The following is a 24,547-nucleotide window of genomic DNA, read 5'->3' as shown; positions in this document are numbered from 1 at the left end:
AGCTGGACCTCAGTGTCTGGGTTGGATGATGGGGGGTGGAGACACTCTTTCAGGTATGCAGGGCCAAAGCCTTTTAGGACTCCCCTTCTCCTTGGGCCATGTCCCTGATTTACACTGGTGGACCCATAGCTTCTTTCAGAAGATGGAAAGTATGTTGGGAGATCCAGTTGCAGTTCTCCCCCAGAACGTTCCTAGACCATAATTTTCTGGAGGCCAGTCTCTGAGCCCCCTCAAGCAAGATATATTTTTGCACATAGGATGTGCATATGATACCTTAAGACAAAATATGAGTTGAGCACCAGATGTGTGCATTTTCTCACCCGCACTTAGCCCTTTAAGAATGTGTACAAATAGGGGGTCTAATGTTTCCTTGGTCGCTGCCTGTGTGTAGTAAGAAATAAGACAATTGGCATGCAATTCCCACATGTGCAATGCAGATGTCATACATGACATGTGTATTCTCCACTCTGGTGTTGTATCTTAGTACAGTACAGAAAATTTAAATGAAGGGGCTTTCAGAATGGGGTAGGCTGTGAGCTTCATGCTCACACATCCAAATAATTCCCTTACACTATTCCATGACCTCAATGTGTTCTTTTACTACTGTACATCTGTTTGGAACTGCTAATATGGTCAACAAACCATTAAGACAAGCTCTGTAAACTTACTGTAGACAAACCAAAGAGCAAGAGTACCTACTCTCTTCTTGTGGTTGTTGATACTGAGTGAATAAAGAAAGAAAAAAGAGCAAACAGCAATAGAAGAAATGAAAAGAGAAACTGGGGCTCAGAACAGGGATATACAGTGCAAAACCCAAGTTTGTTGAAGTTTCAGTGCTTTCAAACACAACCTCATAATCAGCATGCCACAGTATTCTGCCAGGTTAAATGTGAGATGATAGTGATTTTTTATAGTGAGGGTAAACACACTCCCAATTACTCTGTGGTGCAAGGGGACATTGTGTCTGGCTGTTCACCAGAAGGTGGGTCGTTTGAGCCCACCTAGGGATGGCTGTGGCCAGGATTCGTGCATTGCAAGGGGTTGGACTAGATGAACCTTGGTATCCCTTCCAACTCTACGATTCTATGAGGTATTTTTAATGAGATGAATGAGCATTAGGAAATGGGGAAGGAAGAAGCAGGGAAGAGGGTGGGTGGAGGGACAGAATGACGACAGCAGAATGTTGATATTCTTGCAAATGGTGGAAGGAGAGCAAAGTGACGTCTGGAATTGTGAAGTGGTGTTTTGAGTTTTGAAGTACAGTCAGCTCTCTTCCTTGTCCATGAAGAAGAAAACAAAGATCATCGTGGGTGGGTAGGACAGATGTCCATGTGAATAAGACAGATACTTTCTAAAGATGAGGCAGCTTCTAAATACCAAGTTGTTTTCTACACAATTTCAAGCCCACTTGAATGCTCTGAAGTTCACTTCTGAGTAAAAATCCTCCATGTCACTCAGAGATAGGATGGCTCATTAATCATAGTTCAGCTCCTCAATCAGGTACGATTTGTCACCAGTTCGGAACCCTGCAGGTTATGAAATGTTCCGTTTTAGACATTGTCCTATGAACCTTCCAGATTTTATTGCTCTACACTAGATCCCGGGGCTGAGCATAAATTGCCAAGTCTGAAAGGCAGCCTTGCCATCTATTTTCTCACCAGTATCCTTGATCAACAACTAGCTTTTTCAAGGTCATTTAAAGTTCAGGGCAAAGCCATGTGGTCTGCATGGCTGCCAAAGCCAATATCCTCTTGCTGAGTTCAGTATGATGGTGGTTTCACACTGATGTGCTATATATTGCACCTGGCTCTCAGTGGCAAGGAGGCAGTCTGTGGGTACAAGCACCATGTTTAGGAACTGGTGCGTTGCAGAACCCTGCATATTATTAGAGTCAGCTGGCTGAATTTCCCTCTTATCAGAATTTTCCAGTCCAGGGAAGAAGAAAAGTGCTGGATAACAGGAACCCCAAATACTCAAAAACCAGGAGATCTGTAAGCCATTAACTCCAAATGTTAAAATAATTAACCAATCAGAAAAAAGGGAAAAAGTTAACCAAACAGATATGACTGTGTGACCAGATGAGTTAAGTCGTAGCACAGGCTTCCTCAACCTTGGCCCTCCAGATGTTTTGAGACTACAATTCCCATCACCCCTGACCACTGGTCCTGCTAGCTAGGGATCATGGGAGTTGTAGGCCAAAAACATCTGGAGGGCCGAGGTTGAGGAAGCCTGTCCTAGCACTACTTCAAATGATGGCCTCATGGTTTTTGGCACTTTGAAATCAATTGATGATTTTATTGATTGAAAACATTTTTCTAGCACTCTTCATTAAAAAGAATTCCAGGGAAGTTTGTAACTCAAAAATGCCAATGCATTAAAACAGCCCATTAAAATTCAAAATGTGGGCCAGTGACTCCCACAATCAACCCTTTAACTGGCCCTTCAAACGCCGCTGCATGGATGTGCATGAAGATGCTACCCCCCCCATCTCAAAGACAGACTATAGAATACCGACCAAGGCCTAAAACCGCCAAAGTTGTGACGATTTCTACAGGGAAGGCAAAACCTGCCAATGCAGGGAAATGCCTTCTCGGTTCTGGAACACAACAACCTTCTTATAACCATAGCAGCTCTCGCCCGCTGACCTAGGAAGCAAGAGGTTAATCTGCAAAAGAAGACCGTGTTAAATTTTAGGGAGGGTCGGGAGGGTGAACCTGGAAAGAAAAAATGTGAGCCCGGGCCGAGGAGCATTGGCCCTTTCCCCTGCCCTCGCCCAGCCTGCAGCCCATTGGCCTGCTGGGATGGGGGCGGGCGATGGCCACCCTGTAGCCAAGGTGGGTGGCACCCTGGTCCCAGGAAGCCCCGTGTTGGGTTGCAAACCCTGCCCCCCTCTCGGAGGGGTTGAGCGGTAATTCCGAAGTTGGGGAGTATCTCTTGATTTGAGGATTCGCATGGGTGGGAAGTTTAGGCAAAATTTGAGGAACCAGTGTGACTCAAATGGTCGAGATCTGGAGCTTTTCACCTGTTAATAACGAGGTGGGCAGGCTGGGTAATTTGAATAAACCAAGTGGAGTGTGAGATGACCAGGATGCGTGGCACCACGTGATATTTCTAAATGGTGGTGGTGGAACTTTTTGACTTCCTTCTGGACAATCCTCCAAAGACCAATGTCGATGGTGGGGGGGGGCAGAGGTGAAATTGGGCACAGCAATGGATCTGAGTTTTACCTTTGTACAGAATGCTAGTTTTAACAGACACTTGCACAGCCCTCTCTTCTTTTCAACCCAGACAAGCAAGAGGCATAAGCAGAGTTCAAGGACACACTCCAGGAGGCAAAAACACTCAATGTCCAAAGCAGGCCAGAGAGTGGCATGACCTGGGGTCAGTTTGATGGGTTTGCAGGGTTGCATTTGGTCTCCAGGCCTGAGGTTTCTTACTCCTGTGGGGAAAAGGCCTAATAAGCATGCCAAACGTGCATACCTGAAGCTATGCTTCAGCCAGGAGTATGTAAATGTATAACTTTCCTAATAGGAACCATTTCTTGCTTTGAGCCAGGCAAATTCCTTCAGAAAACCCCAGCCTTGCCAAATTTTTAATTCCTGTTATTCTCAGTGAATCATTTGATTGACGCTAGTCTACAAATATTGTTTATATACATATGTTTCATGTAGGCATATATTGTATACTATAAGGAGAGATGGATTTATTGAATGCAAACATAAATCGGGGGGTAAATATTTGTTCTAGGGAAAAGGAAGGAGGGGGAAAGGAGGAAAATAAAGAACACGGATTGTCAGAACGCACACAAAAAACATGGTTCAGGGACAGCTTATTCTTGTAGGAAATATGGCCTTTTACATTGTCGTAATGTTCTCTAGCGCATTTGCAAATCATTTCAGAATACTGACTTTCCTTTTAGCTTGTTTTGGCTGCTGGTGTTCCAGTTGCATTCCTAACAAATGGCACGAAGTACTTTTCCATTATTTCTATTGTGTTTCTCAGCAGAATGTGGTTATCTTGCCCTTGTGTCACACTTCAGCACTAAACTGCATTGATGCTCTTTAAGAAGAGAATACCGAAGTTCTGACATTGAACTAACACTTTGTATATGAGAACCACAGATCGCAAAGTCCGGGATTGCTTTTGGTTTGAAACGGAGAGAGAAGATCGGGCTGCTCTCAATCACCAGCCTAGCTGCCGCATTCTGGATTAGTTGTAGTTTCCAAGTCACCTTCAAAGGTAGCCCCATGTAGAGCACATTGCAGTAGTCTAAGTGGGAGATAATCAGGGCATGTACCACTCTGACAAGGGGCAGGGATAATTGGAGTTGTAGTCCATCAACAGGGTGGGTGGGTACAGGTTGCTCATCTCTAGTTTATGGCTACAGCCTCCACATAATAATTTAGTGCTGCACACTGAAGGGTTTTCCTTCCCTCACATTCCATAACTGCAATACAAACTATTATCCACAAAATATGAACGGCTGAGATCTGCCTTGCAGCTTTTCAGAGCGTGGAGACATGTGGCGAGGCATTACTACATAGCAAGTAAAAACATTTTATTCTGCGAGTGGGGAATAATATAACTGCAATTCAGAACGATCACTTTCCAAGGCTGACCTCTAGGTAATACTTGGCCCATGCCGAGGGTTAGTAAAAGGCTGAACTCTATAGCTTGTCTCCCCCTGTCCTTTAACAGTTAGTTAATAGCTATGTGACTGTTTGTTTTTTCCAGTTATTTCTAACCTGGCCATAAACTTGTAACAAGAAGCAAATGGCAACCAAGTAATTTAACGTCGCAAAATGCCTAGATTTGCTTTTGACCGTAGTGTTTGCTGTTGATTTAAGATCTGTGCATGTCTTTCAAGCTGAGCCTTTGACATTTATCGTTACAATATTAAAACAAGAAAGCAGTACAAAACACACCATCAACATTAATAACAACTTAACAAAACAACAGCTTCTAGGCTGTCTAGTTCTGCTGTGGTTTAATACGCTCTCTGGCTGATCATTGTTAAACTCTTGACATCTCATATCACCGCAACTACGTGAAACCAGAGTTAGGAGCAGGGATTTTATTTTTCCTCAAAAAAAGAGCTTTAGTGTTTTGGTGCTGATGGGATAATTGCTAACAGGAGCTTTTCACCAAGTATTGCTATTCTCAGTCTCTCTCGCTCCCCCCCCTCCCCTGTATTTCCCACAATCCTTTCCTCCACTTATTCATCCCTCCTACTTAAGGCCTCCTTGAAACAGATGTAATGGCTCTTCTTGGGAGAGATGCAGTAGGTCTGGGAGTTCCCTCATGGCTCTTTCCTCTTAATAGCTGATCCTGAGTCAGCACAGTATGCATGGCTGGTTGAAGCAAAGTGCAATCTGAACAACTCCCATTCCTTCAAAGCAGCACAAGAAAAAACTGTAGAGTTTAGCTCAAGAACTTCCAGTCTCTTCAGTGTCATAGTTTATCTTGTCATAGTGCATGCTTGAATGCTGCCCCCCCCCCCAAAGTCTAGGCCAGTCCATTAGGAGTAGGTGGGTTATGACCCTAGGGCTATTCTCGTGGGACATTAGGCAAAGAGGCTTATCTTGCAGGGCCTTTGAGAAAAGTGCCTGTATTTTCTGGAAATCGAACCCCTATTTTCTCCCAGTTTGGACATGTTAAGAAGGCCTTGTTAATAGTTTGAGTTGGTAGCGTTGTTATTCCTCAGGAGGCTTCAAATCCCACCCCAGAGTCTCTGGAAGCAAAATATCTGAGTGGGCCATGTTTACATTTTGTCTCTAGCATACAGGTAAATAAATGCATGCTTATTAAGTCACCCAAGGCAGCCCACAGCTCCCCCCCCCGCCATCACATTATAGCTGCTGAGGGTTACTCTGAACTTATTTCTGGTGAAAAACAAGAGCTAAACTATGGACCTAAGCAGGATCAAAGCAACTACAATCTCATTTTCTCCTGCATGACCACACTAGACCATGGTTTGGCTTAGTGTTGCATGCAAATTGAGCCACTGTCTAATTCTGTTAATGTTTTCTGCATCAAATGGATAACTTCTTCAACTAAGCCCAGGTGTAAGCTCTTTCATTCTTTCCTCATGTGTCGGCACGTTCACATCCTGTCATGCAGTGGAATGACGGGTCAAGCAATTTTTCAGAATCAGGAATTCGGCTGCTTTTTCAAGGGCTGAATGTCTTTATTAATGCAGGTGACACCACCGCAGAATTATTTGGCATTGGATGAATAATCCCTTTTGAGTATATGGGTGATGCCAGCCTGACTCTCACCCATTAGCCTTCTTCAGTTGCCTAGATTTTAACTTGACCATGCTTGAGAAGGCTCAAAGCGTTTCCATGTTGCAAGACCAAGGCAGCTATAATAAAAATATTCTTTTCACTTCATTTATTCCCTTTTTTCCTGGACTGCAGGAGATGCCCCCACACCAGGCACCCGAGCAGCTAGCTATGCTGCTGCATTTAACTTCTGCTCATTGATATATTTTATGGTGGAAGAAAAGGCATATGCATGGGGAATTTTAAGACAGCCTCTGCCTGGGAAGATCATAGATTACAGAATTGTAGAGTTGGAAGGGATCCATTACAAACCAATCTTGGCTTTGTGCAGGTTTTAACTGTTGTGACTACTGGTGGAATGGAGAAAACCAATGGGCCATGCTTGTCTCCTGATGTAAACTCCATAGTGTGGAATATGACATCACTGTAGCAGTCAAGTGCAACATTTTTTGTTTGCCCAGAGTGGACACACTCCAGCCAGGAGGACTTCCTGTCATACTTGTCTGGAGCATCCTCCCTCTTGAAGGACAGGGAAGGGTGTACTGGAGGTAGTGTTACTCTGTTTGTCAGCAATGGCCTCGAGTCCACCAAGCTAGAAATCCCAAAAGGGATAGACACTTCCAAAGAGTCATTGTGGGTGGTGAGTAATTTAGTACTGGGGACATGCCGCTTCCCCCCCCCCCCCGCTTCCAAGGTTCAGCTCTCCTCTCAGCAGGCTGAATCTGTGAGTGGGAGATGCTGATAAGGTAGATATTTCTGAAGATTGCCAAGAAAAGGTTTCTGGAAGATCCACACATACCATACCTCAAACCTCTTAAGCTCTGTGGGGCAATGTAAAAAAACACTATGTCTATAGCTGGTGGATAGAATTTCCATTGACTTTACCTGGGGCTTTTCCTTTTCCTTTTGGTAACTGTTGACATCATATGGAGGTAGAAAGTTCTTTCCAAACCACATCCACTGAGTGAAAGAGAGTGCCTGCGAATGAGTGAGAGCTGCGTGTTTCATACCCTCAAACAAACTGCAGCCAGAAACATCACCTTATTGAGAAAAACCTCTGGTTGTGCAGGTGCGTTTCACAGTCAACTCATTCAGGTAGTGAGAGAGCTGAGTAAGCCGTCTCTGCCCTGTGACGTGCAGATTGTGCTCCAGCCATTTGCTCCCACCAATGACTTTTGCTGTTCACTTGCCCTTGTTAATCTTTAACTGAGAATCCTGTGTGCAGCTATAGAAACAAATCTCTTCTTTTGGTTCCTGTTCTTAGTGCCTCTCTATGGCATTTTTGGATCCCTGTAGACATTATTATTATTATTATTATTATTATTATTATTATTTACCGTCCTATACGTGTAGATCTCTGGGCGATTCACAACATAAAATTACAGTATGAAAAGGGCACAAAATACATAATTTAAAAATAAATAAAAAAAGCGAAGACAACCAGTAATACCCTTCACAGGATGATCTCAGGATCCTGGTTGGTTCATATGGAGAGGTGGCTGTTGAGGTATTGTGGCCCTGAGCTGTTTAAGGCATTACACATCAAAATTAGCACTTTTAATTGGACCCAGAAACTAATTGTTAGCCAGTGGTTGGACCAGAATTGATGTAACATGCTCAAACCACCTTGCTCTAGTGAACAACCTGGCCGCCGAATTCGGTACTAGTTGAAGTTTCAAAGCTTCTTACCACCAGCATATTCATTTTTACTTCCTAGACTGTCAGATGCTGTTGGACTCCAGCTCCCACAAGCCCCAGCCAGCATGGCCTATGATCAGGGGTGATGGGACTTGTAGTCCAGCAACATCTTGAATGCTACAGGTTCACCACCCATACTCTAGGCCAGTGTTTCCCAAACTTGGGTCTCCAGCTGTTTTTTGAATTACAATTCCCACCATCCCTGATCACTGGTCCTGCTACGTAGCTAGGGATGATGTGAGTTGTAGTCCAAAAACAGATGGATACCCAAGTTTGGGAAACACAGCTCTAGGCTATGACACTATAGCATTTTGAATGTGTTGCGGGATGTTATTGTTATTGTTATTATTATTATTATTATTATTATTATTATTTTGTGGTTATTATGTTACATGTTTTGTGTTTTCATTTTGTATTTTTGTGTTGCAAGCTGCACTGTGATCTTCAGATGAAGGGCAGTATATAGATTTAAGAAATAATAATGATAATTGCAACTAACACAGTCAAATGTAGAGAGTTCTGAATCGTGAGACTTTATTTTGAATATTGCCATTCCTGTTTGCCTTCTGGAAAGAGGTATTGCTGTTGTTCTCCGCCTCAATGAAGGTTATAACATCTTGCATGAAAAAAAGAAAGTTGAGAAACTGACGTAAAGGAAGAACTTGGTGGCAGAAGGGGGGGAAAAGTCCCTTTTGATACACCACATCAGACTGGAAGGATGTTTAGGGTTTCATAACAACATGACAATGAGATGGTCTAGTTAGTAGTTCAGGACTTAGGCTAATATCCTGCCAAATATTCACGAGAAACTCTACAAAGAGAGTTCTAGCAACCATGCTACGCATTTTGCATTATCCTGGAATACAGCTAAAAGAATGCCAGAATATGAGAAGAGTCTTGCTACACCAGGTCAAGGGCCCATCCATATCATTCAACATTTCTCCAATGAAAATAGGGACATGTGCTATTTTTCTAGGAAAATGGAGAGGTGCCGGAACTGAGTTTCAGTGAGTTCCGGCTGAAAGAAAGGCCTTTGGACATCCTATTCCACACCCTCCAACATTTCTCCAATGAAAATAGGGATGTCCTAAGGAAAAGCGAGATGTTCCGGGATCAAATCAGAAACCGGGGCGGCTTCTGTAAACCCAGGATTGTTCCTGGAAAATAGGGACACTTGCAGGGTCTGTCCATCTAGTTCAGCATGCTGTTCTCATAGTGGCCAAGCAGATGCCCATCAGAGATGCACAAAAAGGGCCTGAGTGCAACAGTACTTAACTCACCTGTGATTCCCAGCAACTTACCGGTATATTCAAAGGCATACTTCCCCCACCAGCAGATGTGGAACATCTATGATCTGAAGGCGTATCACACAGTTTTGTTGCTATACCTAAGCAGGTTCTGGTCCCGTTTTAACTGCTGGAGTAAGAGAGTGTCAGTCTGGAAGCAATATTTAAGATTCATAAAGGAGAAAGGGGTCTAAAGTATACAATGTACATTAACAACTTAGCCCTGCGCATGCTTGCTTGGAAGCAAGTTCCAGTGTGTTTACTCCTAGTAAGTGGATATATAGGACTGAAATCTAAAAGGCAGTAGGAATTTGCGGTGTGTTGCTAGTTAGAACAATTATTCTTCAACTTATATATTTCTCTTCATTCATATGACTTTAGTATGCTCTGAGATTTTGTCTGTGCAAGTGTGCCAAAGACCCAGCATGATATGCTTCTTAGCTAGGATTATACACTGAATTTTATGCTAATTTTATTTATTTTTATTAATATTTACTTGCCCAGAAAAACACAGTTCAGACACAGCATCTGATTTTCTACAAGGTCCTGACTTTCTTTAAATAGTCATTAGGAGGAGGAAGGAAGTAATATGAGATTGTTGCTTGTAAATATTTACACTTTGCCTCTGTGCTAATGAGCCTTCACAAAATAAAGCGAGAGACGATGTTTTTGCTGTTGGAGAGCAAGGTTTTGCTTATTGTGCTGCATGACAGGGGCAATAAGCCCCTATATGAGCCTGTCTATATTCAGGAAGGTGGCCTCCCCAGCCATTGCTCATATGCGATACATTTAAATATACACAGCTTTTTAACGTGATCCATTTTTAGCATTGGGTGGCAATACAGCCAGTATTTCCACATCCAACATAGCAACCTTCGCCTCTAGGGGGGCAGGGATATTTTTTCTCCAGTTGACAGCTGGATTCCCAATCTGTTGGTGGGGAGAGGCGTGCATATTGCTGGGGGGGGGGCAAGAATGAAGCCAGGAGTAGGGAAGACCACTCCCCTTCTCTCTCTCTGCTACCTCCTCTCTCCCCCCCCAAACCCCCCTCATTTTCTTCCCCTCTTTCTGCTATCTCTCCTTCTCCCTGCCCAGATGGTTTCTCAGAGATGAACAGATAGCATTTTCCAGAAGCCTGAACTGATCGCTTGCAGAGGACTCTCCCCTCCTCCTCTGGCCATTGCTCCATCTGTTTGGTTCTGTTTGGCCCCGTTTCCCCCTCTCCTTCCTCCTGTGCTCTTTGGCCTCCTCCCTGCACCCATACGAAATAGGCCGGGGGCCATGTGCAGCCCTCAGCCTGCAGATTCCCCACCTGTGCTCTGAAGAGGTCACATGATAAGAGGTCACATGACAAGAGACAAATCAGAATGAACACTCAGTAAGCAGGTTGTGTGGAAGTGCCCATATAGACCAACACTCTAACCACTCTAAGAAGAATCCTCCAGAGGTTTTCCTCATTGGAAAGGTGCTCCAGTCTCCTGATGTCTTGTTTTTGCTCTTTTCTGTACTTTTTCCTAGCTCGATTATACCCCTTTTCAAGCTGGTGATGGCCAATATTATTACAAAATTAATTAATTGTTTTCCATTTTACAACAAACACACAACAACGTTTTCCACATCAAATTCCAATATCTGATTTGGGATTTATTTATAGACCACCTTTTCTTCTTCTTCCAAGGAGCTCCTGGTTCTCCTTCTCCCCATTTCATCCTCACAACAACCCTATGAGGTAGGTTAGGCGGAGAGGCAGTGACTAGCCCAAGGGCACCCCATGCGAATCATAGATGAGGGGGGATTCGAACCCTGGTCTCCCGGGTCATACATAGTCCAGCACCTTAACCATTATACCACACTGGCTCTCCAGTGAGGCTCCACTGAAATAAACCCTCATATAAAGTTTACCTTCCCCACCCCCCACCCCTACTATGGTTCTAAAGGTAGCTCATCACTGCCCAGTTTATCAATGACAATATTTCCTGGTCTCTTGCAGGCTCCCATAACTGGGTGGTAGCCCGTGTTCAGCCCGATTGGTTGCAAGCTCTACAGACTTGAATTCTACCCCAATTCCAGTCTTCCAGGTAAGCCACCATGAGAACTTTAGTTATAGAATGGCCTGCAAAATAAATAATTCACCTACCCTGAACAAAAAGGAAGAAAAGTGCATATAGCACCTTTGTTTTTGCCCACATAGGTCCTGTAAAAGTTGTATCACTTGGACTGAGACTTACTGTGACATGATTAGTTGAATATTTTAATGTGTATGTAAGAGAGAAGGAGGGAAAAAGCAACTTCTTCCCAAGTGTTTTTGTTTTGTTTTACATAACATATTTTATGCTCTTCTGTTGTCACTTTACCTGACTAGGCTTTGACCCTGCTGCAAAGTTTCAAGACAACGCTGTTTTATATATTTTAAAGTTTTCATTATTGCAATGTCTTGCTGTTATAAAGGTTTGTTTTACAATGCTTCGGGGCCCTTTAATTTTCCAGCTGAGAATGCAGAATAAAAGTTTGAAATAGAGTAAGTTTAACTGAGGCAGACGGCTCTTGAGCTGGCCTTGTCTGCAAAGCAACCGACACTAGTCTGTTGTAACAATGTGCAAGAGTAAAAAGACACTACCGGTAGTAATGTGACAGATTTGTTAAGTTAGTGTGTGTGTGTGTGTGTGTGTGTGTGTGTGAGAGAGAGAGAGAGAGAGAGAGAGAGAGAGAGAGAGAGAGGTGTTCTATATTGCCAACATAATAGACTGGGGTATGATGGGATGTGGCGATTAACATGGAGACGCAGGCTGTAAACTGAGTGGTACAGCACAGCGATGCTACATGATGCTCTCTTGTCCTTTCTATGGGTTATGGCTCACCAAAAGGCCCAGGAGCTGTCTAGAGTGACTAAAAGCCTTGGCTGACTTCCCTTCTGTGATGGTTCTTAGCTGGCATTTGAGAAGAACTACTAAACAGAGTGCCCTTTTGTTTGTGCTGGTGGCAGAGAATTAAGTTCTGAGGCGTTAAAGCATTAAGAGAAACAATATTATGATGAAGAATACTCCATCAATAAGTCCCAAAGCAACTTCCAAAGCTGTTGCTTGAAAAGTTCTATGTCCCCACCAGCGGTTACCAGGAGAGTTACTGTATTCCCAAAAACCGTTCTCAGTTTGGTGGCGGCGATCCACATGGTAGGCTAACATAGTTATGGTATGACGCGGTTATCTTAAGGAGGCTGCTTTTTCTCAGCCTCTCTGTGCCAAGTGTAATGTGCGCACGGTACTCAGACAGAAGTGCTAAAGACTGAGTAACATTGTCTATGTGATGCCACTCCAGTGTCACTGGGGTGTTTTGTCCCCCCCCCCCAAAAGCGAGGAGGCAATGGTTCAATGTTATCACTATGCTCTATTGGCAGAGAGCAGAGGTGATGCGATCATAAAGTTGTTTATTATTCTTCCCCCCAGCAAGCATGACCAGTTGTCAGGGATGATGGGAGCTGGGGTCCCCCAGCCCTGATCACTGTGTTAAAGTAGAAGAGTTATAGTTCGGCACCTCACTGAGGCAACAAATCTGTAGGACTGCAACAACCATCTTCTAAGTCAGGCACCCCCAAACTTCAGCCCTCCAGATGTTATGGACTACAGTTCCCATCATCCCTGACCACTGGTCCTCTTAGCTAGGGATCATGGGAGTTGTAGGCCAAAACATCTGGAGCACCGCAGTTTGGGGATGCCTGTTCTAAGTTGAGTATCATTGACCCTGTGCTCAAATATGTTCAGGTATCCTGAATGATACCTTCAATACTGTATGCCTGGAGCAATAGGAATGACTTGCACATGTTCTTGTTTCCTCCCTCCACAGAATAGAATATCCTTTACACATTTATAAGTGTGCATAGGATCAGAGCTCCAGGTATGTTCTCAATCTAATAAGTATGGTCCCTTCTAAGAACATAGACCAGAAAATAAAGAATTGTCTTGCTGATCAAGCTGAGGCCCATCTAGCTGAATGTTCTGCTTCAGCCAGAGTCCTTTGGGCATTCACAATCAAAGCGTAAAGTTGATGGCATTCTCCTGACCTGTGCAGTGCATTTCTGAGGGCTACTCTTGTGTCTGGTCTTGACTAAGGTGCAGACAGAGCATCAATGCCAGCATGAGTAAAGCAAAACTCTTTCTTATTCTTCCACTGCTTGTTTGCAGATGGTCCTGTGCCATCCTATTCCCAGATTCATATTTTATTTTTAGTAGAAATTGAGCCATCTCCTTCACGTTAATCTGCATTCAAGGCACAAAGAATACACTAACCTACTACTGGCATGTGCCAAGCACATTTTGGTTTATATGACATAGTTCTGTATTTCTGAACTTCTGATCTAGCTTGGGTTAAAGCCAATAGAATAATTTCTCCTGGATCTCGCTGAATCTGGATCTGCTTCTTAGGTTGAAGTCGTGAGATTGCTTGTGGCCAACGTTTTTAAAGAAGAAGCATCCCTTGAAATGATTAGAAGTAGACAAAACAAGGGGGAAATTTCTCTCATGGCGAGAGAATATATCCAAATGACCTAATAGAGCCTTTCCAATGACAACATATCTGTGCTTTCAGGATTTGGAATCAAATTGTTAAATATTAGGGGATACATTTTCCAAATAGATGAGTGGGCCGAAGCCCAATAGTTTCTGGAGAGGGTTTACAACCTCAAGTTATAGAGAGTGCCATAATCTCTTCTTTCCAACCCACATACCGTATTGGAGTGAGATAGATTTTTTGCTGCAAAATTCACTGTAATAAACAAGTTTCATTAAAAATACGTTCAGCAGCAACTGGAGCTATATGGGTTTTTTAGCCACTGATGATAAGCAAAATCAATGTTATCACACAAAGACAATATAAGACATTTTGATGCCTATGGCAGAAAACCCAAATAGCAGCCATCTTTGTGAAGTTAACCTAACAGCAGCAGCAATAAGAATAAACTGAGTATGCAATCATACAAACATTTTGTTGGGTTTAAGGTAAAAAGGTAAAAGGTAAAGGACCCTTGGACGGTTAAGTCCAATCAGAAGCGACTATGGGGTTGCAGCACTCATCTCACTTTCAGGCCGAGGGAGTTGGTGTTTGTCCACATTCAGCTTTCCGGGTCATGTGGCCAGCATGACTAAACCACTTCTGACGCAACAGAACATTGAACACAGGGGAATTTAGCTCCAAGTAAAAGTGGGGTAGGATGATATTCTCAGGCAGAGCTGGGGAACCTGTGGCCCTCCATATATTTTTGGGGCTCCAGCTTTCATCAGCTACAGCCAGCATGGCCAGTGGATAGGGGCAGCCTTTGCCAACTGTCAGGAGTATGGGCAGGAGTCAGGCTCTGGGGCCTGTAGTGCTTTGCAGGACTGGGGCATGCCTCAACTTGTGCTGGAGAAGCAAGGCGTGGCCACACAGGTGAAGTCCTCAGCTTGTGCTGGAGAAGCAAGGAGTAATCACCCAGGTGAGGCCACTTGAGATCTCACTGCACCTGGTGGCAGGAGCTGGGAGGGATAAAAGCCCAGCATTTCCCTTCAGCTCTTTGCCACAGCAATGCTATCCCTGCTTGGTTGCATCTGGCCTCCTGTTCCTTGGACCCTTGCCTTGTTGCTGCCGTGCTTCTTGGACCCCTGCCTCGCCTTCGCCTTGCTCCTGCCCCGTGGACCTTCGCCTTGCTTCTTGTTCCTGGATCCTTCACCTTGCTCCTTGCTCCTTGGACCCTTGCTTCGCCTTCGCCTTGCACTTGCCCCGTGGACCTTCGCCTTGCTTCTTGTTCCTGGACCCTCGCTTTGCCTTCGCCTTGCTTCGTGCCCCGTGGACCTTCGCCTCTGCCTTCAACCCTGCTTCTTCACCACCATCTTGCCTCTGGTCCTGACGCCCGCCGACCAGACCGTGACACCAACCTGGTGCCCTACAGATGTTTTGGACTGCAACTTCCATCAGCCCCGGCCAGCATGCTAGGGAGCTTGTCACAGCAGAAGGGGGGAGACACCCGTAACTCTTCACCAGCCTGACTCATCTCTGCCTCTTGGCCGCTTCATCCTACTCTCCTACTTCAGCTTCTGCCTCTGATTCTGGACTTATTTCTGCCACATACTCTCCCTTCTCACTAAGCCCTGTTACCTCTTCAGCTTCTGACACCTCCTCCCCATAGTCTTCTTCCTCTCCTCCCTCTGACCACTCATTGTCGTCCCACCATCAATCCACTGTCACATTTTTTTCTGTCAAAATACAGGGCGGTACAGTTGGGGGTGTGTGATTCCCCCCGCATCTGGTGCTGGAGTGACTTCAAAAGCAATCCATTACAATCTATTGCAGCCTAACACAGTGGCCCCTCTGGAATTTGGCACCCGCGTACGTTTACCCGCGAATACATGTATTTGTAAATCTTGCTGTGCTTGGCTATCCAGAGCTTAAATACATGACTTTTCACACACCCTTTCAAGCACATGCATTCGGAGAGGATCCCTAACTTGGCAGAAGGAGAGAGGGAGAGAGACCAGACCTGAAATAGAGGACAAAACTGTATCCATACAGGATGTAGCATTTTACAATGAAATATGGGACAATCCTGTATTATACAGGACAGGTGGCAACCCTCTGAGCACTCTTCCCTTGGGAGTTCCCCAGTTGATGCTTCCTAGCATTCCTCTGCATTCAACGAGTCCTGCTATTGCCTCTGTCAGGACAACTTTGATAGCATGGACCTGACTGTGAAGCTGCTGCTGCTGCTGATTCGGCAGAATCACTCTGCATTAATTTCTGGAAACAATTCCAATGGACCCTCAGGGTGGAATCTGAGTCAGAGTCCAATCAGATCCCCTCCCATGCTGCCTGCAGGAGCTGATCAGAGATTGCACAGTTTAGTTTCGAACCAAAAGCCTTTTGTAGCATAGCAGTGGCGGCGGTGGCAGCAGCGGCAGCAGCAGCACACTTTTTCATGTGACAGGCATTTGCACATTTCACCATTCAGCTGATTGTGGGTGCTGTTCTATTTTAAACCCACATGGAAGTATGATTTTAGGCCCATCTGCTACCGGCCCTAACCCAGATGATACAGAGCCTACCCACAGCATCCTTTCCTCCTTCAGACAGTTCCAGGAACAAGCAGTGAGTCAGCCGCGCAGCTGAGCTCGGTTTTTTTTTTTTAAAGCTAACCCCTCCTGAGCTGGTGCAGGATGCAGCTCAGCAACAGCCGCACTCCAGGTGTGAGGCCTTGTCATTTTTCATTATCGAAAAATGGGACCTTGCTTTGGAAGGAGATGACTTGGGCAAAAGTCACAGCCATGCACCAACTGCTCTGGTCGCTGGGAAGGTTGTGAAATCAAAACGGCCCAGGCAGCAGCCTGCAGCTTTACAATTTCTCTTTCTCTCTCTTTCTCTCTCCCCCCCCCCACTCCCTGGTCATGCAGCTTCTCTCTCACTGAGGAACACAACATCGCCACAGTGAGGACCATGTCCCTCTTCAAGAACATCCCCCCCTTTTTCTTGGGCTGGGATAATACAGTTGAACTTTATTATTATCATTTAGCTGGAAGCACCCATCCGGGGCAGGATTTCTGTGCACAAAACATTCTTTGTGGGTCTTTATGGCTTCTGACTCTCAGCAAGACACCCTTGGCATTCTCCATCATGGATGGCCATTACGGAACACCGCCTTGAGGCCATTCCATCAGAGAGGAAATACTTTTGTCGTTAAAACAATAGGATTGCCGCTGCTGAAACACAAGCATGTGTATATTTTGAGCTTGTTTCACCAGGCTGTTCCTGGGAACTCAAGGCCATGGGGGCTTTTGAATTGCCCCTACTCTTGCTTGGAGAAATATCGGGGTGTTGTTATGGGGGCCTTCTTTGTTTAAAGAGCCTGAAGAGATTTGTAACTGGGCCGGGGCGGTGGGGCGGCAGCTTTGCTGTCCAGACTCACACACAGGGCTTTCACACACAGGACTCACACACAGGGCTCACAAGAATTCATTTCCAGCACCTCTCAGGTGGGTGCCATTGCCATTACAAGAGAACAAGGTTGAGTTTTGGCACCCTTTTCCCCTAGAAAAATAGTGCTGCTCACAATGCCTCTCGGGCATCATGTTGGATGAACAGAATTGGCTTAGTCAGACCAGCAACATCTTGTGCAATGGGAAGCAGAGACCTCTGCAAATGATGGGAAGGGGAACCTGAGGCATTTATTGGCAGGCATTGTGAGGCAACAGAGTAAGCCTGGGGGCTGTTTGATAAGTGCATGGCTCCTGGAGCTGCCAGCGAGGCCAACATAGGCCACTGACACTCATGCCATGTGCTGACCTAACAGTTCTCATGCTGTCACTTTGCAATAATAATAATAATAATTTATTTACAGACCACCCATCTGGCTGGGTTCCCCAAGCCACTCTGGGCAGCTAACAATCTATATATAAAATAGTAAAACACCAAACATTAAAAGATAGGTATTAGTTCTCCATCCCTCTCATTGCCCATTTAGTGCATTACCTCATCAACAGCCACCAAAGAAGAGTAAGCACCAGTAACTGTATGCCCGGGCCTACGTGGTTCTCTGTGAAGGGCATGGGAACAAACCACAGCAACACCATAGTTTTGTGTTTTTGAGGAAGCAGGTCCTCTCCTGGTCGCTTTCCTACCCCAGGAGATGTCCAAATTTTCATCGCAGCTTTGGGACACTGGAATATATTTTGCATGGGCAGCTTCTGCAGCCTGTTGCCAAAAGCTTTTGGGAACTTTTGACTTCCCAGGCGCCTGGAGAAGGCTGTATGTGAGCATTTCACTGAAAGCAGCAAATCCCATGTCTGCTGAGGGTCAGCCAGAGTACAAATGCTGTTGTTACCCTGCAGCACTTCGGCTGACACAAAGCAAACCCAGATCAACTGGTTTGTGCTGAAAGTGCAGTGCAACCACGCAGTTGGAGAGCAGATTACAAACCACTTCCTAGCACAGAGATTGCTAGACCTCAGCAGGCCTGTGTAGATGGATGCTGTCAAAAAGTTATGTTTCTCCTGGATTTTAGCTAGTTTTGATTGTGAGGTTTGCAGTACTCAACAGGTTAAAAGATCCATTGATTCCTTAAAGTGCAAAGCAGTGGTGTGGATAACTTCAGTCTCCAAGCAGGCCAGGCAGAAGACATTTACATTTGAAAGGACAGTCAAAATGCCCCAGGTCTCTCTACCTCAGTGTTTCCCAACCTTGGGTCTCCAGGTGGTTTTGGACCACAATTCCCATCATCTCTGACCACTGATCTTGCTAGTTAGGGATGATGGGAGTTGTAGTTCAAAAATAGTTGGAGACCCAAAGTTGGGAAACACTGCTCTACCTGCTCCAGTGAGTAATGTGTATTGTTGCCATTGTTTCCAAAAGGATCTCGGCAGCAAGAAACATCGTAACTAGACACTGGAAGGGTTTATCAGGAGTGAACATGCTGTAGACCACTGGTACCAAAATGTATGGGAAACTGCCCTACTGGAAAAGTTAGCCAACAAACTTAAATTAGCATGGGGACAAGCAAAGGAGGATGCCTTCACCCCAGTGTAGTTCCCCTTTATCTCATACACAGCACAACAGGACAATGACCTATCCCACCCCCCACAAAGCATATGAATCAATATGGCTTACCTGACCCAACAACCTGTGCCTCCCCCATATAAACAAGCCACACTGCAACCAACTAAACACAACCAACCAAGCTCTTGGATTCCCTCCAAGCTCTTGGATTCCCCCCCCTCTCTCACACACAAACTATTCATGTGTAGGACCCCTACACTAACACTAGGTAATGGAATGAAAGAGTAACACCCCTCCCTCCCTCCCTCCCTCCCTCCCTCCCTCCAACTGTACTTTTCTCCCCTTATTGGTCTTAAAAACAAAACCCTAATTTAAAAAAGGTTCTAGATTGCTTTTGATGCAAGGAAAACTCTCTCTTTCTCCTCAAGGGTCTCGAGAGGCCACTCTGTAGAGAGAAGTGCCTGAGAATTGTGACCTTATGAGGATAGGGTGATTATGCGTACCAGCAGCAACCTAGGAACTTAAGTGCCTTGCTTTGTATCCTGTATTTTTAAAATTGCAAGTCTTCTGCCCCAGGTGTGTGTGTGTGAAAGAGAGAGAGAGAGAGAGAGAGAGAGAGAGAGAGAGAGAGAGAGAGAGAGAGAGAGAGAGAGAGTCTTGTTTCTGTCACTGAGGCTTCCGACCGGCCTTTCCAAGCCATGCTGATGATGGCTTGTTCTCACAACACATGACACTGAATTTGCTCCAGTCCTCTTCTGACAGGCAGCCTTTATCCTCCTCAACAGAAACATCCGCAGCTGTACCACAGCAAGCCCTGGGCTTCGGGGAGTTACTTCATCACAGCTTGACAGCTGTGTCCCCTGACCATTATCTGGCGGCTGCATACTTCAATAGCAGGGCGAATGTACTGCACAGCACTCCACTACGGAGCAGCCTGACAGTGCTGCTTCCTCTCCCAGAGTATATCTTCTGCTGCTACTCAGCGTCCTAACAGTTTATCTGTGGTCAGCTTTCTTACCCATTTCCTGCCAGCTGCTACTGGTCTTTCCACTCGCCTTGCACAGGCGTGTAGGGCACTAACGCTCTGGCTGCACCATGTATTTACCGAGGTGCCACCCAGGCACAGGATTTCCTACCGTTGAGCAACATTATCGCTGGCCATCGCTGGGTTTCCCCCCCCCCCAATAATAAACAAGGCTAAAGGAAGAGGGTTTCTCTCTCCCCTGCCCCACAGCCGCCTTCCTCTTCCTTGCACTTTTGCTAAGCAAGCCACAAGATCAGTTTTATTCAAAAGCTTAGCAGTACTGAATCATATGTATATATATATGTATACTAGTGTCATTCAGCCCGTTTAATAAACGGGCACTAGAGCATTCAGCCTTTTTCGGCGCCAGCGCCACGTGGGGGTGCCGGTTGGCCCCTCCCACGGCCGCCACTTCGTCGGGGCGCTCCGCTGAGCCCAGCTGGCCGGCGGGCGCCCAGGAGAAGGCCGCAATTCTTCTGAGGACTGCGAGGGAAATGGTAGGCAGAGGGGGTGGGGGGTGGGAGAGAGAGAGTGTGTGCGTCAAGTCTCTGCGTCCAATCCCTGTGTCCGTGGGGCACATGCGCAGTAGCGCGGACACAGGGACACAGGGAATCTGGACGCAGAGACACTTGCACATTATTATATAGGATGTATATGTATATGTATATGTATATGCACGTTAACTTCCCACCCCACCTCAGGCACATTTCAGTGGCCTCATAGGATGACCTGTATAGTCGCAGGTATTCAGAGATGAATCACTCAGGGCATTCCAGTGGGGTTCATAGAATTGTAGAGTTGGAGGGGACCCCAACTCAACAATTCAGTTTTTTTTTTTACAGCAATGTGGAATGTCTGCAGTTGAGACACAGGTTAAGGGCACAACAGGGTGAACCTCTGAGGGTCTTCTGGCGGTTCCCTCACTTCGATTAGTGAGGTTACAGGGAACCAGGCAGAGGGCCTTCTTGGTAGTGGCGCCCGCCCTGTGGAACGCCCTCCCATCAGATGTCAAGGAAATGAACAACTATCTGACTTTTAGAAGACATCTGAAGGCAGCCCTGTTTAGTGAAGTTTTTAATGTTTGATGCTTTATTGTGTTTTTAATATTCTGTTTGGAGCCGGCCAGAGTGGCTTGGGTATAAATAAATAAATAAATAAATAAATAAATAAATAAATAAATAAATAAATAATAATAATAATTTATTAACAACACCAACCCCAACATTACTATTTAGATATAAAGCTCACTGGATGGTGCTGGGCAAATCATGATCACTCAGGCTACAATATTGCACACTCGACAACTGTCCCAGAAAAATAGTTCCTGCAAGAGCATGGCGGCCATTTGGGCTGAGATCTCATCCTCCCAAAAGCATTTTTTTGGGGGGTTGCAATCTCGTGCAATGCCCCCAAGTGCATGTTTTGGGCACCGTGCCTGAAAAAAAAACACCCAACACTTTTTCTGGGGCCACAATCTCCTATGGGTCACATGACTCACATGGGAGTGTGGACCCAGAAGATGGCATCCTGGTTTTGGACTGTGTTGTGTTGGAGGGTGTGATATTGGCCCAGCATGGAAATGGGGGCCAGCTTCACATCTTGAATTTCTGCCTGCCAGGCAGCTCTTAAATACCCCGGAGCCCTGACAGGGAGAACGTGGCAACCCTTCAAGGGCTTGTGATTGCATGCCGAGTCTAGGCAGCCATTAATTGCCCTACGTAATAAACCGGGCAAACTTATTTATAGAGTTGTGGCTACAGCTGGGAGCACACCATAAGCCTTGCATGCTGCTATTCCCTCTTTTCTTAGTAATATACTTTGATTTGCTGTAGTTCATTCCCCTCCGCAGTCTGCTTTTTGTAGATAACATAAAGCACTTGCCAGAGTGGCTGATAACTGAATGTACGAAGCATGACATTTTCCTAGATATATAGTGCACTACATGAATACTCTCCTTTCCTATCAGAACCCAGAAACTAGAGTTGAGGAAGGGCAAATAACTTGCATGGGTCCTTAAGAAAGAAGGCCGGCGAAGCTGTCTGCTACATTTCCGAGGCGTTTGCCATACATGCTAAAGGAATGCAAGCTTTATGCTGATGCCACGACAAGACAGAAGCTGCCTAATGAATGGGCAAGCAGTAAAAGCTTGTTGTTCAGTAGAGGAACAGAGGCTGCTTCCAGACAGGGCTTTATCCCATCCTCCCCCGATATTTCCTTACCTGATAATTTCCATGTTTTGTGTGATCTTTCACACAACCCTCTTTTGGAAATACAGTAGTCAAATCCGGTGGAAGTTGAGCACTCATTTCCAGGTTAATTCTTTCCAGAAAAAAAAGTAAATAAATCTGTTTGCCAACTCATAAAACCATGGGAGTTTTGCACTGTAATTTCATTTTATGAAATTTGGGGTGGCATTCTGTCATTACTGTTCTTTCCCACCATTTAAAATGAATGTAATGTGACAGTATATTGATTTTTTTTTAAAAAAAGCCATAATTCCGTAACACAACAGACAATGCCGTGTAACAGCAATGTCAGAGAAGTGCTAGCATCAGGAAAACTTGCACAGTAATCTGCATGTCTCAGTGCACCCAGAGTGTCTTGAAACAACATGTGAGATGAACCTCTTTTCCGAGGTGTCCAGGAGAGTCACCAGCTTTTCCCTTAACTGTTCCCAGTGCTTTGTGAATGGCTCCAAACTCCTTGCTGTTAGTGCAGCCCAGCACAGGAGGTGCTGCTGGGTTTACAATTTCATATTTTAGTAAATCGGGTCCTCCCACAAGAGAGGGCACGCGTTGCAGTGGGACCCGGCCATCAGGCCTAGGAGTTGGGGCGGGGACATTTGGAGCAGCCACAACACCCTATTGGTGATCCCTCTGACAGGGAGCAATTGGGCTAAGGGCATGTCAGTCAATAGGCAGAGGGATCACTATCTAAGCGCTGCACATGACCCCTAAAGATCCTCTTCTCGGGTTGCAGTGCATCGGAACACCCACCCACCTCTCCCTAATTTTAGGGCTTTTGCGCTTGACCTTGCTATGCCGTCATGTGTCGTTTGTTGTTGGGACAGGGGCACGGCAGGAATTTTCCCCACTTGGCTGATTGGCTGTTGCCACTTGGGGTTTGCCTGCCGCGTAGCTAAATCGTCACAACTTGTAAGGTTGGCAGATAGGCTCTGGTTCATGCTGATAGGAGTGGCAGGATTCCTAGCCAACCCTATCCACAGGTATTCCTGTAAAAGGAATCCTAGAACTCCTGGTTGGTCTTCCTCAAGCGGGGTTGTACCCGGATCCAGAGTTCAGGGCACATCTGGGGGAACCAGGGCCGGGCGCTAGTCAAGGCTCCCATCCCAGGTGTTGATCTGGCTGACTCATGGTGCGCCCAGAGCCAGCGCTACCCTAGGTAGCTTTGGGAAGCAGAGCCTATGCAACCACTCACTTGATTTTGTAATCAATAAAGTTGTGGCCTAAATTCTGCCAAAAACCAAACCAAAACCAGAGTCCTGTCTGAATTTATTTATAGGCCGGGTGAAAGGGTCTCCACACACAAAGGGATTTTGATAGGTGCGTGTGACAATTTGTAGCAAAATCTATTCGGGTGGGTGGGTGGGGTTGGTTCTCCCTATTGGAGGAGCAAAAGCAGAAATTGTCCAATGTGTGACTTAAGGGGTTAATTCTGCTGTTGGTCTGAATTACAGTAGATTCTGATTGGCAGGAGGTTCTAGTCAGTTAGAGATCTGACACCTGGAGTTCTGAAGAGGTTTTACCCCCTGTGTAGGTCTGAACTCTGAAAACAAGGCAAAAACCCTCTGTTTTATTTCCCCTCTAGTTATACCCTGTTCTTGTTCAGTTTATGAAATATACTCGGAGTCGAGAGTGAATTTCATGCTCTTTATTCAGCTCATATTCATCAAGGAGAAGAAGAGAAGACGAATGGCTCTTTTCCCAAAACCATCTGCTTATATACATTATTTACACAATGGGCCTTGCGTGATTGGCTACTTCAGGGCTACACCTGTGGGCCAATTATATTGTGGATTGACTTCTGCCTGCAGCCTGATTGGCTGCTCCTACAGGCCAATCAGGTAGCCGATTCACTTCTGCCAGCCGCCTGATTGGCTGCTCCAGCAGGCCAATCAGGTTGCGGATTCACTTCCACCTGGAGTTGGATTGGGTAGCTCCCGCTGATTCTGAATCCTATTGTTCTAGGATTCCGCTCAGTACATAACACCCCTCCCCTCTAAGTTCCAGTCCTGCCCGGGAAGTTGCATTCGTAGTCCCCAAGGTCTGCTGGCCGCCTCCGTGTGCGTTGTGGCCTGGGGTGTTCCTTGGTCAGGGGTTCTGGTTCTGGCTCGTGTTCCGAGGCTGCTGGCTGTGCCGGGGCTGTCTGGTCTGGCGCCACTGAACCACTAGGTTGTGACTCTGGTTCCGGTGTCCTTCCAGCCTCGGGGCGCCCCTCTGTGCCTACTGCTTCTGCTTCCCCTGCCCACCCCTCTCGCTCTACAGGCCTCACTGCCCTGCTGTCCCCTTGGGACCCCTCTGTCCCGCTCTCCTCCCGGGTTCCTCCTGGGAATCGTCGCCGTAGCTGGTCGCAGTGGCGGCGCCAACATTGCCCCCCTTCCGTTAGTACCTCGTACGACACGGGACCTGTCACCTTGGTGACTGTGGCGGGTACCCATGCTGGGCCTGCCCCAAAATTCTTTGCATACACTGGGTCCTGGGCCACAAATGTCCGGGGGTTCCTGC

The 24,547-nt window shown here is 45.9% G+C and overlaps 1 long non-coding RNA gene across 2 annotated transcripts in view; it reads left to right on the top strand.

Moving 5' to 3' along the window:
- The window catches only part of LOC118082406 (uncharacterized), a 58,324-nt gene that overhangs the window by 12,889 nt on the left and 20,888 nt on the right, over positions 1 to 24,547 (top strand). For both annotated transcript variants that reach the window (XR_015948875.1, XR_015948876.1), the window contains one exon: positions 11,259 to 11,346. This is a non-coding gene — a long non-coding RNA (uncharacterized LOC118082406). The remainder of the gene's footprint in view (positions 1 to 11,258; positions 11,347 to 24,547) is intronic.

This window comes from Zootoca vivipara, chromosome 3 (assembly GCF_965207765.1).
Source record: "Zootoca vivipara chromosome 3, rZooViv2.hap1.1, whole genome shotgun sequence".
Taxonomy (NCBI): Eukaryota; Metazoa; Chordata; class Lepidosauria; order Squamata; family Lacertidae; genus Zootoca; species Zootoca vivipara.
The sequence above is the reverse complement of the archived record's forward strand: the minus strand, read 5'-3'. Positions and strand labels throughout refer to the sequence as shown.